The following is a 14,450-nucleotide window of genomic DNA, read 5'->3' as shown; positions in this document are numbered from 1 at the left end:
TGCAACCGGGCATAACAAAGCTCAGCAGACAAAGGACAGCAGCACCCTGTAGCACACAGATCTGTGGGGAAATCTTCCAAACAACACAAGTATCTACTCAAAATGACATTATTACAAAGAAAATGTAATTACTGCACAATACGACAACAAACTGAAATATACTCCTTAGTAGTGAAATTTTCTTAGATGAATGTAAATTTATATGTGAAGATGAAGCATCGTCTACATAGAGGACCAGCTCCATCCCCAAATGGAGTTTGACTGTACTCAAAATAAAAAATAGACTTTATGGTTCACCTGTACTTTTTCTTTTATTTTACTCTTAATTCAGTTGAATCACATAATGGCCCACATCCCACCAGAAGCATGACAGTTACCAAGGGTTTCTTAGGCACCAGTGTATTCTATCAGCAAAGTAAAACCACACGATGTAAGGTCAGGTCCAAAACCAAAGACTTGGTTTAGAAAGCAGAACGACAGCACTGTATGCAGGTGTGTCACAAGACTCATGGTAGAACCTAGCTAACATGTTCTTGCCTCTGTTTGCTGAATTTGAGGTGTTTGACTGGGTGATCTATAATAGGAAAAGAGCAAGTCAAGAAGAGAATCTATTTCAGATTCACAATGACAAAGGATATGGCAGCTGGAAGATATTGCTCAGGTGTTTTAATTTCTTAGATCCTAACATTTCTCATTTGAAAACAAAGATATGGAAATTATAAAGAAACAATTCAAATTGAGTAGTGCTATACATTTATTAAACTCTAGTTTTCAGTACACTTATCTAATTTTAACAGCAAATATTTTTAAATAGTCTTTTGTGAAAATGGTACTAACCCTGATATCTTGTTTTATCAGCATATATTTTATCGCTTTTTATTGAGCTCCACATTTTTCTCTGCTCCACTCCCTGCCTCTTCCCTCCCCTTCAACCCTCTCCCAAGGTCCCCATGCTCCCAATTTACTCAGGAGATCTTGTCTTTTTCTACTTCCCATGTAGATTCTATCTATGTATGTCTCTTTTAGGGTCCTCATCGTTGTCTAGGTTCTCTGGGATTGTGATTTGTGTGCTGGTTTTCTTTGCTTTATATTTAAAAACCACTTATGAGTGAGTACATGTGATAGTTGTCTTTCTGAGACTGGGTTACCTCACTCAAAATGATGTTTTCTAGCTCCATTCATTTGCCTACAAAATTCAAGCATATTTTAAAAATGCATTAATACTACACTATATTAGGGACCACCTATATGATGGAAGTACTGTAAAAACCTTGTTTCAATTTTGCCTTTTTATAAGATTGGCCATCATAAATTCTACAAGATAATAATTTGTGGGTATATACCACAGTACCCTAGAATATAACAATCCCTCCAAAAAAAAAAGTCTGCTCTGTTTAAAACAAAGGAACCTGAACATGCCATCAAAATAGACACTTCATTTACTTGAGCTTTATCCCCTTGCAGAAGTCAGTAAAACTTCACAATAGGGCAACATTACTTGTCAAGGTCTGAGTCCCTGCTCCCGATTAGGACCTGCATCCACCACATCATTATTTTGTTACTTTAATGTTGTAATTACACTGAGTTTTGTGAAGTGGAAAACATCAGATGAAGACTATATGTTCATTACTTGTGCCAACATAAAAGGGCTTTGAAATGCATGCTTCCACTCTTCCATTCTGCCAGCCCTGGGCATCTCTTCCCATTTCTTGCCAAATTATATTTGTTCTCTGTCATTGTCCACTGGCAGAGTGACAAAATGCTGAATCTGCAGGAACCAGGGCACATTGTGTGGGCATCCCCACAGTAGATTCCTGACAGAATGCCTTCCCCTAAGGTAACAAGACTTGTGCTACATTTGTGCAGAAGGGAATAATTTAGGTGATATTTCTAAGACTTTTTGAAGGTGGAAAGTATTAAATATATACCAAATTTTGCTATTAATTTATGCTGCTGAAATATTTCTTTTAAGGATAGAAACACATCAAATTCAACACATAGAGGCATGAAATGTTCTGTAGGATTATTGGGCTCCTAATGAAGACAAAACATTATATTTGACTTCACATATGACATTTAACAAGACTGACAAATCAATGACCTAATTAAAAAATCAAATATTTATTACTACCAAAATTTATCCGAATCACAGATAAAATGATTTATCGTCTATGGTGACATCACTCCAGATAGTCAGTTGAGAAGCACAGTGTCAACACTCAATTCTTTTACTTGAGTAGACACCTGTCTTTTGCTATATTTCCCTCTGCTTACACAGATGAGACTTACTTCCCCAAAACTTCAAATGACAAGAAGAGACATATTTCATAAAAATGTATGAAATCCCATATTAAAAGGAATAGTTGTTTTTCGTCGCATACACAAATCAACATCTCTCGAATTTTATGGAATGCTTGCATTTTCGTCCAGAGTTCTAACAACTTCTACAGTTGAGTTCAGTTTTGAACCTCAACATTAGCCAGTTCCCTACACATTCAAAAAAGTCATCATTTTGATGTTTCCAATCTCTTAAACTCTTCAAAAGAAATGAGATGTGATTGCTTTATTCTTAGATTTAAATTGAATGGGTTCAAATGTGATACAACATAAAATTTTGGAAGTAACTGTTCTTCAAATTGATTAAAAAATCTATAAAATAATAGCAAAATGATGGAAAAATAACTCTCTTCTTTTTACCTTTTCTTCATTTCTCTGTTTTCATTCTTGTTTGCCAAAGACATTGGTGTTATCAGACCAGGGACTTTCTACCCAGTATTGGACAAAGACATCCCCATTCTTATTGTGATTCCCTGAGTTTTGTTCTGGTAGGGCACAAAGATCTTACTTTTAACTACTTTAAATTTAGGCAGAAGAGTTAACTTAGGCCTCTGAGGGGATTCTGTCTGTTCAGTTGAACTTTGTGTTTTCACTTTGCTTACTTCCACTATTTTACCCCATTTTCATTTAAAATCCTGTCAATGTACCTTTGTTATGTCTATTTTGTCATTTTTTATTCTTTCCTTCTCCAGTGTGAAATGAAATGGCAGTATCATATAAATGTACAGAATTTCCCAGATCCGTAAAACCAGTCCCTACTGGACTAGGCTCCTAAGGATACATGAGTCACCCCTCTTCCCAAAACACTCAAAGTGCACAAGATGTAGGTTATGACATTCTTTGTTGAAATCCTATTTAGTCCCATACAAACTTTGACATCAAAAAAAGGTATTAAATGCTGATTTTGTAAAATAAGATCAATAATAACAACTCTACCTACCTAAAAGATGAGTCTTACGATGAGAGAAAACTACAGATCTAAAGTGCTTTTAAAATTATCAGGAAACTGTTCTTATTTGAGAAAACAGTCTATGCATTTAAACATCATAAGTAAACACTGTATCATTTCATGAAAGTTAACTAACACTTTCATATATGTCTGGATAGTGAAGAAGCCAGCTGGGAGAAGGTAAAGAAAGGTGGCATTTCAGTCCAGCACAGTATGAAGACCAAGCTGAAACCAAAAGAGTAAAAAGCAGAGAACAGAGCAAAAAATGGGAGGTTTCCCTGGGGCTTCTGGATTGGTTTGGAAATCCAGCAAGATTCCAGTTGGAGGCAATAACACCTTTTGTTCCAAAGTGGATTTACTTGCACTATTTGTCATTAGCAACCCATGACATCGACTGATAGAGTACTACTTTCAATGTGGGGTACCGAGGCACTATGCTACCATCTGGAATTTAGAAAGATACTCCAAATCCTTGACTTGAGGATTGTCTTTGCTCAAAGTGAGTTCACCATTTTCAAACATGTTCTCACAATTCAACACAGAAAAGAAGAATGAGAACATCCCTGGGGAGAATCACACACTGGGATGACACACCACTGTGGTTCCTTAACAAAATATCCTTTATGAGAGAAACATGGGTCTCAGATAAAGCTATTCCATTGCTGACCATTGCTAAGCATCTCCCCCATTTTTTACCTGTCTTTTGTGGAAAAGTTTGACAGTACAGAGAAAATATTTGAGAACAATGCAAGCCTTTGTCAGCAGTATTGATCTACAGTTCGCCTTTGATCCTACAGACAGGAATCACGATAGCCCAAGCTATGTGATCTCAGCACAGAACTCAGGCTATGAAGCCCCCTTCAAAGTTCGAAGCACAATGCCACTGTGTGCATCAGAGCAGGTAAGGGTTGAACTCTCCAGAGCCAAGAAAGACACTTGTATCCTAGTTCTTCTTCTTTTTAATTTATTTCAAAATAATTTGGTACAGCTTTTAAATGATCTGAATGAATACCCTTTTGCCACAGGACAGAAGACAAGCACCTACTTGTGTGCTGATGACAGAGACTTCTCATTATGTTCCAGGAGCTTCCTTAATAAGCCTCTAAGCCTGCCAGCTAAACACTGTCAATTTAATATCCATTGTGCCAAAACCAAAATTATTTTAGACAGATACTCCAACATGCAGATAGAAAATGTAACTGAAGTCTGTCCAGCAGGATTATTAATTTAGCTATCTGGACTAGGGATGGGATGGCATGGTTTGTAGTTTGCAACCTCAGTAATGCATAACTAGTCACTGATTATAGAAAATTTCCTGAGTAATAGGCACAAATGAGAGAGTGTGTGCTGTGTTGTTTCGTGACTAAGGTCTTTTCTGTTAAGAAGCTTATATATTAAAGTAGAATGCCAGGGTTATATAAGTCCTATGTCAAATAGTGATAAGAAAAAACTCAGATTATCAAATCAGACCAAGAGTCGCCATAAGTTATATGATTAGCTTATAAAATTCAAAAGTTAGACAAGTATCTCTATTATATATTCGAACCTTTATTTTATTAATTTCTTTAAAGTTTTTATTGAACGTGCCCTCACATCTCTATAGCCATTTAAAACTTTTAAAAAATACATAGCATTTTGTATCCACAGTTGCTTGTTAAATTTGAATAATGGGATCACACCTGACAGGATTTGCATCACATTCAATAAAAATTGAATGAATAATAAAACTTGTCATAAGCAAGGTAAAGGGGGAATATGGGCTATGTCTAAAGAGACATGACTGTGGAATCAAATTCAGATCTGTTGGCAGTGTGAAGATGGCAAGTAATAAAATCTCATGGTAGCCATTTCAACAGAGAGAAAGATGGAATTTAACAGTACCTGGAGGTATCCTATAGATGGCTGGACAAAAAGATGAGTCATGGGCTGGTGATATAGATTGATAGTACAGTGCATACTTAGCATTCATGAATTTCTAAGTTCTATCTCTAGCACTGTGAATGAAAGGGAAATGTCTGGAGAAAGGAGGAAGAAGTGCTTGCTTGTGGTTTGTGTTTTGCATGGCAAACATAAGAAGGGACACTTGATTACGCCCTAACAGTGCTTATAATTGCAAATCAGACAAAGCTATAGAATTAATATTTACCATTTTGGTGAGTCGTGATACCCTGAGTAGTGTGGATAAATTTTGGACAGAAGAAACAAGATATTTAAAGTTCATTTAGATCTCATAAATTCTTGTATTATTCAATAAGTAAAAGCAATGGTTCTGAAAGTGAATGCACTTTGGTGAGAACATAGGTGATCTAGAAGAATCCAGAACAGCAGCCAGAGATACTCTGTTATTCCAAAAGCAATACCAACACAATACTGGTCTTTAGTTCTTGGAATTGAGCTGAGTGTAGTGAGGGGTGAAAAAGAAATAGAAGAAATGGAAAATGGCCTGTAGATCAAGAAGGCAGTTTTGCTAAAATGGTGCATATTTGAATGATAATTGTGGAAATAGAATATACTCTTACCTAAAAACTTCAAGAGCTCAAACTCTGATAGAGGTTGGAAGAGTAAAATTTACAGAGAGACAGATTACCTGTTTATTCATGAAGGGCATTTAGAACGTATGGGATGGTTTTCCTAGGAAGAAGTGAGCATTGGAGGAAAAAAACATTAAAAACCATTTATCAAAGATGTTGTAGAAAATAATTTAACTGTAAAATAAGTAAGTTTCTCTGGAAAGATCAATAGACACAACCCCACTCAAAAAGAACACAGTACTTCCTTTTCTTCCAACTTCTTTTCCATCTAAGTAACAGCATTTTAGATGGTGTCACTCACAGGCCAAATGAGTCTTCTTCCCTCAGTTATTTTCCTGTGTGTCAGTCTTCTCTAGAAATGTTAAAGGCATAGCAAGGGGCGTGTCTCCGTGAGCACAGATATTTCACAAGCCAGTAAAGCTAACAAATAAGATAATCTATCACATCTCTTTAATAATAGTCCTTACAGACTAAGAAATTTAACAAGGAATTTTATTATTTTGTACATGCCTAAAATTATACAGAGTACTTAGATATGATAGATAGGTAGATAGATGATAGGGGATGATAGATGGGATGGATGGAAGGATGGATGGATGGATGGATGGATGGATGGATGGATGGATGGATGGATGGATGGATGGAGAGACAGATGACAGGTAGGTAGGTAGGTAGGTAGGTAGGTAGACAGACAGACAGACAGATACATACATACATACATACATAAATAGATGAGATGATAGATTTAATGAATGAACTAATGTCACTTGGGCTGAAAATAATCTCCTAAGAGTCACAAACTATATAACAAAAAAACCCATACCCATCATAAGACATCTTCATTTGAATGATTGATCACTTTGGTTAATCAATTGAATCTCAAATTAATATAGACTATATATAGACATATATAATATGCCCTTGTTTTCTTCTCAGAAATTGATACCTTGTTATTGAAGTTACCACACATTGAGGACACTAGACTCTGATGATTCAATCTGGATGTAAGCTGAAAGCCTCCTGGCCTTCATAGCATCAGAATGTAATATATAACTTGTGAAGGAATGAAAGCAATAATCCTAACTAGCTATGACACCAATGACTAGCATGGAAAAATATCCCTAAAGGACAACAGTGACACTGACAAACAGCTGTTTAATTAACTTAAGGCCCATGAAAAATCATGCCTGGTACTAGAAATTTAGACAGCCCTCGGCAGCTAGTGAGGTCATAGGTCTTAGAGGAGAACCTACCACGGTCACTTTACTAGACCATCATAACTCTTACTGCATTATAAAACGTATCCTTCTGCCTCCAGGTAAGTGTAGCATCAAACAAGTGTCTCTTTTCAGTAAATGGAGAGCGCTGCAGAAAGCTACAGGTCACAGAGCAGAGACCAGTTGAATGTGTATATCCCATCCCAAATGGATGCGTCTATAAAAGTGACTCCTGTACCTAAGGGTCAGAGAATGTTACAGAGGAGAGGGTAGAAAGGTTGTAAGAGTCAGAGAATCAGGAAGTCATCTGTGAGAATACTTCTGTGATTTTTCTCCTAAAAATTGCACGGAAGCTAAATCCATGATGCCTCTGTAATACAACTACAAAAACAAGATCTGAACAAAGATAGTATATGATACATTTGAGGTGAAAAATCTCAAATAAACATAAACGCACCACAGACAAAGAACTACATGCAGTTAATGATTGCTGAGAGATGGAGAATTCGTTTCTCCCAGGGATGAACTGTCAAATTGGTTACCCCATACAAAAGTGGTTATCCCTGAAAACATATACTCTTGAAGAACTCTATGTAAGTTGTACCATTAAACAACATGACAGAGTTGTTTGATGTATTTAGCATTAAGTATTTTATGGAGGATACTTGCTGAATCAGGAGCAATCTGATTCAAGAGCATTTAAAGTAAGGGAACATTCTGTGTAGCAGGACAGTACCCTCATGATACCAAAGCATCCAGTGTGATTTCAGCAGTGGTACTGCTGCACACTTGCTGATTACAAGGTGAGAGTTATGTCCCTAATTATGTGTTGCTTCTCAGCAGCTGAAGAACCCTCGAAATGTCATACCAGAGACAAAATACTGTGTCTCCTGAGAACATGACATGACTCTCACTTTCCTAACACTTACAACACATGTCACAAATAGACTCAACTATAGCTCACACTTCAGATATGCTTTATAATTTTGTTTATACATTCATGCGCTAAGGTGTTATAAAAGAATTTAAAGAAACAGTTATTACTAAGCTTACACAGATATCTCCACGGTGATGGAAAATTCTACATGAGCCAACTACAGAACTCACCTCTCTTCCAGTGTCAACTGCATATGCTGTCCAAGAACAAATGCTCATTTGGAGTTCATTTATGTTTTAATATTTTGATATATGTGTGTATTACTATTTGGTTTGCATTATATTTAAGATTTTAATATTTGGAAGTGAGGCCCTAAGGTTCTTGAGTTTCCTTGCCAGGTTCTCAGAATATGAAATTCAAGTAGGGAAAATGAATAATATCCTCAACAGAAAGAGATATGCTCTGAACTGATTAACTTTTGAAGGGCCAGTGCTTTATAGTTCTCACCTACAAAATCCTCCCAGAAACTTCATCAGCTCTCTCCATACATAGTTTACATTTAACCTGCTTACAGGGCTATGACTGAGAGAGGTGGAGCAATTCAGTCTGAATTGCACAGAACTGTGTCAGGATTCAACGCAAAACTGCATTTTTCTCAGAATTATGTAATTGTTAATTATATTATCAATGCTGTAGGAAAGTAATCCTCAGTAGTGTTCCTTAACGTGTGACCAAGCCTTGATTACATCTGGAATTAAGTAGACACAAGGTGATGGGCACACTTGTAAGAGATTTTCAGCTAACTGGATCATTTGAGGTAGAAGACCACCTCAAATCAGGTAACTTGAGATCGGAAGACCCACCCTAAATCGGGGCCATACTTTGTCATTTCAGCTCATATACAGGGCATGCTTTTGTTCTTTATCTGCCTGTCCTTCTCTAATTCCTTCACTGGTCTAGAGTGTATTTCTTTGGGATTACTATAACCAGTTGAGGCATTCAACATTATGAATTTTTGGACTTGCCATTGAGAGACAGCTGTTGTCGAACTAGCTGGATCACATCCTGTAAGCCACTCTAGTGAATACCATGCACACACATACAATATATGTGTATATGTATATATAACTATATATGTGTACATATGTGTGTATAGACATATATGCATGTGTGTATGTTTACAGACATATATATGTGAATTTATAGCTGTGTATATATGCATTTGAGTATATATACATATATGTGTGTGTGTACTTATCCTAAAAGTTCTGTTCTAGAGAACCCTGACTAATACAACATTAATTTGAAGAAAGGAATAAAACTGTTCCCAATTGTTTAACACCACAATAACCATAAAATGCTGTTTGTTACTGACATAGAAATGTAGGAAACAGTGATGAATGAGGAAGAAAATGTTAATTCTAGGACAGTAACAATCTAAAAACAATGCCTTTTCTACTGTTAGAATCTTTTAAAAGCTTTAACAATGGTCAAATGACACTCCACAGCCGAAATGACAGCACATTCTGTGGATCATCTTGTTAGTGAGCTCTTGAAGGGCATCATGACCTATGTTGCTTTAAGTGTCCAAAAAGCATCAATTTTCTACCTTGATTTAGTCTGATTATTGACAATTTTCTCTGCTAGGGACCGTTTAGATGAAGAGACAAAACTCCATGAGATTGGACAGGTTAGCAAAGTGAGACAATCCCAGGCAATCAGTATATGTCTCATTAGCGCTGCTATCTTTCTCTTTCTCATCATTCATAAAAAAGGCATCTTGAAATACATAAAGAAAAGCTTTCATTACAACGTGAAAAACATTTTCTTGTTGATTCTCACCCACATCAAGACATATGTTATTTGATGATAAAATTCCAAATGACTTCTAAAAGACTGCTTTTCCTGTACCTACTGCTAATTTCTCCAGTAATCTATTTTTCTTTTCCTTTCCACATGGAGGTAGCAGTCTATTTCATCAAGCCATGTAGTGTAATTAATTAATATTTAAATCTCTTTTGATCATAAATTTCTTATTCAGAGAAAAATGAGCAGTTGTAAAATCCTGGAAAAGAATTTTCACAGGCATAGACTTTAAATTTATCTCAGGATATGACTCCTTATTTATCAATCAAAAAAAGGATACATTTACAATTTTGGTTAAGTACTAGGAAACACTGTCATTTAATGAGGCCAGAGAGAATTCACTCCATTATAAATTTCCTGGCTTTGGCAAGAACCCTTGATCTTAAAATGGTATTGAGTTTTGGAAAATGACCAAGAATATAGTTTTAAACCTAAGAAATATAACATCTAAATCAGATAATAAAGCTTAATGTAGACTAATGTTTAACTGGATAGCCAAATGAGTAAACTACCACTGAAATAAAATGCCATTATTCATGAAATGGCTGCATAAATGGGCTCTGAGGAGAGGCAGATAGATGGCGCTCTGTAAATCCTTAAAAACCACTGAATTTTCTATTGACAATTAATGCCAAGCTTATTCTTCCTACCAAGAAAGGCATTGAAAAATGGCATATTTTTGGATGTCACCAGTGTCATTTACTTTTCAAGTAAAATATAATAGCAAAGCAGCTATTAATATTCACCAGAAACATCTTCAGATATTGCTAACTTTTCCCTGTTTAGAAGATGTCTAAAAATATCCAGCACTGTTAAATATCAAAAAAGGAATGCAATGTTACAGGGTTTTGTAATATATTTTATAATTAAATTCATTAAAAATTATATAATCTTCTGATTATATTTTAATACTTCCACATCAGGTTTTTCCATGGTTATGGCTTCAATACTTCTCTACAATATTTTACTAATTTACTCGAGTTTTAACTCGATTATATGCTAAATGTTTTTGACAACACCTGTGAAAGTTATTTTAATATTCTAATTCATGAGATGAGACCACCCGTGAATTAGAAAATCTATAAGCAGATGAAGATTTTACTTTTGTTTTGCTATTTAAGTATTTTAGACATGGCATTTAAGAGACAGTAAATTTAATTTTAGGGACATATTTTGAGAGGGTGTCTAAAGATATAACACTTGAAAAATAAACATTAGTTGTTTGCTGGCATTAACACATGGGTTGAAAGCTGTTTGAAAAGTTATTAAAATGTAGTGACAAACAACGGCAAAAATAGATTTTATTGGAGAGTATGAGTTTGTGCCATAACCCTAATGATAAACCCAGTTTGACTGTTTGAAGAGCTTTATCAATGGAGTAAAGGGAAACATGTTAATTAAGTCTTGGAACTATTAAACATAACTATCAACCCACAAAAGTACCAGCCCAGATGCTTAACTCAAACATGTCTCAGACTTTAATACAAAAGGCAGCTATGACATTTGAATTTCAACCAAAGAGTCCTGGAATAATGTTTTGAAATGTGTTCTGCAAATACACCACATTTCACTATTGAGAAAATTGAACAAGTGTGACTTCTGGCTCAAGTTTCATTGACATCTTTACATGCTTGTATTTTTCAGCCAAATGAAAAATACATTTTATACTGTGAATAGAGCCGATTCTATGCAGATAATCAAATATAGGCATTGACTGAAAAACTCATTTGTCCTGGGCCACTTATTTTTCTTTATAGCTAAGAGCTTTGAACTTTGTGTTGGCAGCTTTGCTTCAGTCTTCAAAGAGCATTCCTGATTAATGGGCTAGGGAAGGCTCTGTCCAATGTTCTAGAACAAGATTGACAGCCCAGACCCAACGTCTGCTAATGTGGTTCCAGCCTTGCTTTCATTTGTACATCTGACTTTCTGTGGTTTTCTGGAATCTATCTAGAACCCCTTGCCACCACTCTCCACCATGCTGTCTCTCCAGTTGCTATGTTCTGACTTTTCCCTTGTTTTTACTTACCATCCTTCTTCCTCCCCTCTTGGCACTGGAGTTTTCTCATTTCTGCACCATAGCTTCTGTTGCATTACTGGTAGATGCATCCGATAGTACTTACCTGGCTGTCAATATGCTCCTGAATATAAATACACACAGTAGCTCCAGCCTTACATCTTCCTGGGTTCTATCTCCCCACTGATTAGAAAATCCTACTAGCCACTCCTTCTAACAATAGCAACAGTTTGTCACCACAAATAAAAAGTTTATATCCATTGGTTTAATTAATAAAGAAGATTAAAAAGAAATAAAATACTTCCCTAATTTTAATACAAAGATACCAATGTGAGCTTTTATTTCATAATTATCATTAATTGCATGTATGCAATTTAAAATAGACTATCTCACATTAAAGAAAAGTAATTATAAATGGATGTAACTTATTTATTTGCTATTAGACCCATCTCATTAGCTACTTTCATTAAAGGAGTATATTTATTGCTTTTGATCTTTTGATTGTTTTAATCAGAACAAAAACTGTATTTTTTGGGGGGGGTCTTGGGCAATTTTTCATTGCGCTTGTGTTAGGGTGCTTTTGTTGATTTATATTTGTTAGAATTTGAAATTTTGGGCTCATACTGACCTTCAGCCACACAGTCCCAGCCCAATAGTGCCTTCCAGGAAGTTCTTTGTTGGGGGCAACTGGAAGATGAATGGGAGGAAGAAGTGCCTGGGAGACCTCATTTGCATCCTGAATGTGGCTAAGGTGCAGCAGACACCAAGGTGGTTTGTGCACCCCGCCCCCCACTGCCTACATCTACTTCCCCAGGCATAAGGTAGATCCCAAGATTGCTGTATCTGTGCAGAACTGCTACAAAGTGACCCATGGGGCCTTCCCTGGAGAGATCTGCCCTGGCATGATCAAAGACTCAGGAGCCGCATGGGTAGTGTTGGAGCACTCGGAGAGAAGGCATGTCTTCGGGGGAGTCGGATGAGCTGATTGGGCAGAAAGTAGCCCATGCCCTAGCCGAGGGGATTGGAGTGATCGTATGCATTGGGGAGAAGTTAGGTGAAAGGGACGCTGGCATCACCAAGAAGGTTGTTTTCAAGCAAACCAGGGTCATCACAGATAATGTGAGGGACGGGAGCAAAGTTGTCCTGACCTATGAACCTGTATGGGCCATTGGTACTGGCAAGACTGCAACCCTCACCAGCCCCAGGAAGTACATGAGAAGCTTCAGGGATGGCTGAAATCCAATGTCTCTGATGCGGTGGCTCAGAGCACCCGAATCATTTATGGAGGTTCTGTGACTGGAGCAACCTGAAAAGAGCTGGCAAGCCAGCCTGATATGGACGGCTTCCTCGTGGGTGGTGCTTCCCTCAAGCCTGAATTTGTGGACATCATCAATGCCAAACAATAAGCACCGTCCATGTCCCCTAACCTCTGCTAAGCCAGGACTAGATTGCCCAAAAGTTTAGGAACAGTTCTCACCAGTCACATGCTTCTGATGTCATCTGCCCCATCTTGTGTTCTAATCCACACTGCACCTTCCTGAACCTTTTACACCTCCCTATAATGGTTGGAACCAGACCAATCCCTAAACCACCCAACACAATGGTTAGAATGAAATGTGTCGCCTGTTTCACCAAGGTGACTTCCTTGCTGGGGGAGGAAGGTGGAATGAGTGGAGCTGATTCTGTCCCTTCAGGTAAGCAGGTCGGGGATGTTTCTCCCTCCCCCACAGTGCCGAAGCCCTAGTATTGTTTGTGAACTATTTTACATGTAAGGTGGAAAAACAAGAATTTGAAATTTCGTTCTAGGTAAAATGTTACATATCTGTATAATTTTTGAAGTGCTAATCTCATCATAATAATTTTGTTTGTTACAAAACAGGGCGGAGAGAATCTAGCGCTTCCTCTATGTTATGATCCACATAGTAATGCCCAGCCACTCGCCAAGAGTTTCACACTCTTTTTGTGTTGAAGGAACCATGTCTGTCCCTGGGCACAAAGTGTTAAACAGACCTATATTAAGCTCTGCGCGAGTCTCCCTTTGTCCACTACCTGAAGGAATCTAGCCAGCCCAGCCTTGGCAAACATGGCTCAGACCTTGCCCTTCTCCCCAGTTCCTTCTGCATTTCTAAAAAACCCCTAGATTACATTCCTAAAGCTAGCCACCAAGGCCTGTTCCCTTATTTAGCCAATTCCTCCTACTGAGGTTGCCTATCAAGGTCCAGCTACCCAAGTATCAAAGTCCAGAAATTAAAAGCCCCCTTTGGTTCACCTAATTAATCTGCTCAGTTAAAATTAAACACCCCGTCCTAAAATGGGGTTTCCTCTTTTATCTTTAAAAACCACCATTTTCTATGAACCACATCTATTTCCTATCTCTAGGCAGCCCTTTGTCCTTCTGGGACAAATACCCCTTTTCCTTCCTGTCCTGTCTTTGTCTCTTATCCCTTAGCTTCTGTCTCTCTGGTGCAGATAAATCTTTGTACCGAGATCTTGGTCTTGAGATGTTTTGAGCTGATTCTGATGTTTCCAATATTACCTGCATGCTCTATGAAGCCGGTTCTTTCCTTCTAGACATACATCTATGTTCTCAATTTTTTTTCATATCTTGGTATTTTAGAAAAACTACTTTACCACCTTCCCAAATTCTGAACTGCACATG

General features: G+C 37.2%; 1 pseudogene; it reads left to right on the top strand.

Annotated features, from left to right (window-relative positions):
* Nucleotides 1-4,031: 4,031 nt before the first annotated feature.
* On the top strand, nucleotides 4,032-13,197 carry LOC130885222 (triosephosphate isomerase-like; annotated as a pseudogene).
* Nucleotides 13,198-14,450: the final 1,253 nt, after the last annotated feature.

This window comes from Chionomys nivalis, chromosome 12 (assembly GCF_950005125.1).
Source record: "Chionomys nivalis chromosome 12, mChiNiv1.1, whole genome shotgun sequence".
NCBI classification, from domain to species: Eukaryota; Metazoa; Chordata; class Mammalia; order Rodentia; family Cricetidae; genus Chionomys; species Chionomys nivalis.
This window is presented reverse-complemented; position numbering and strand designations above follow the sequence as displayed.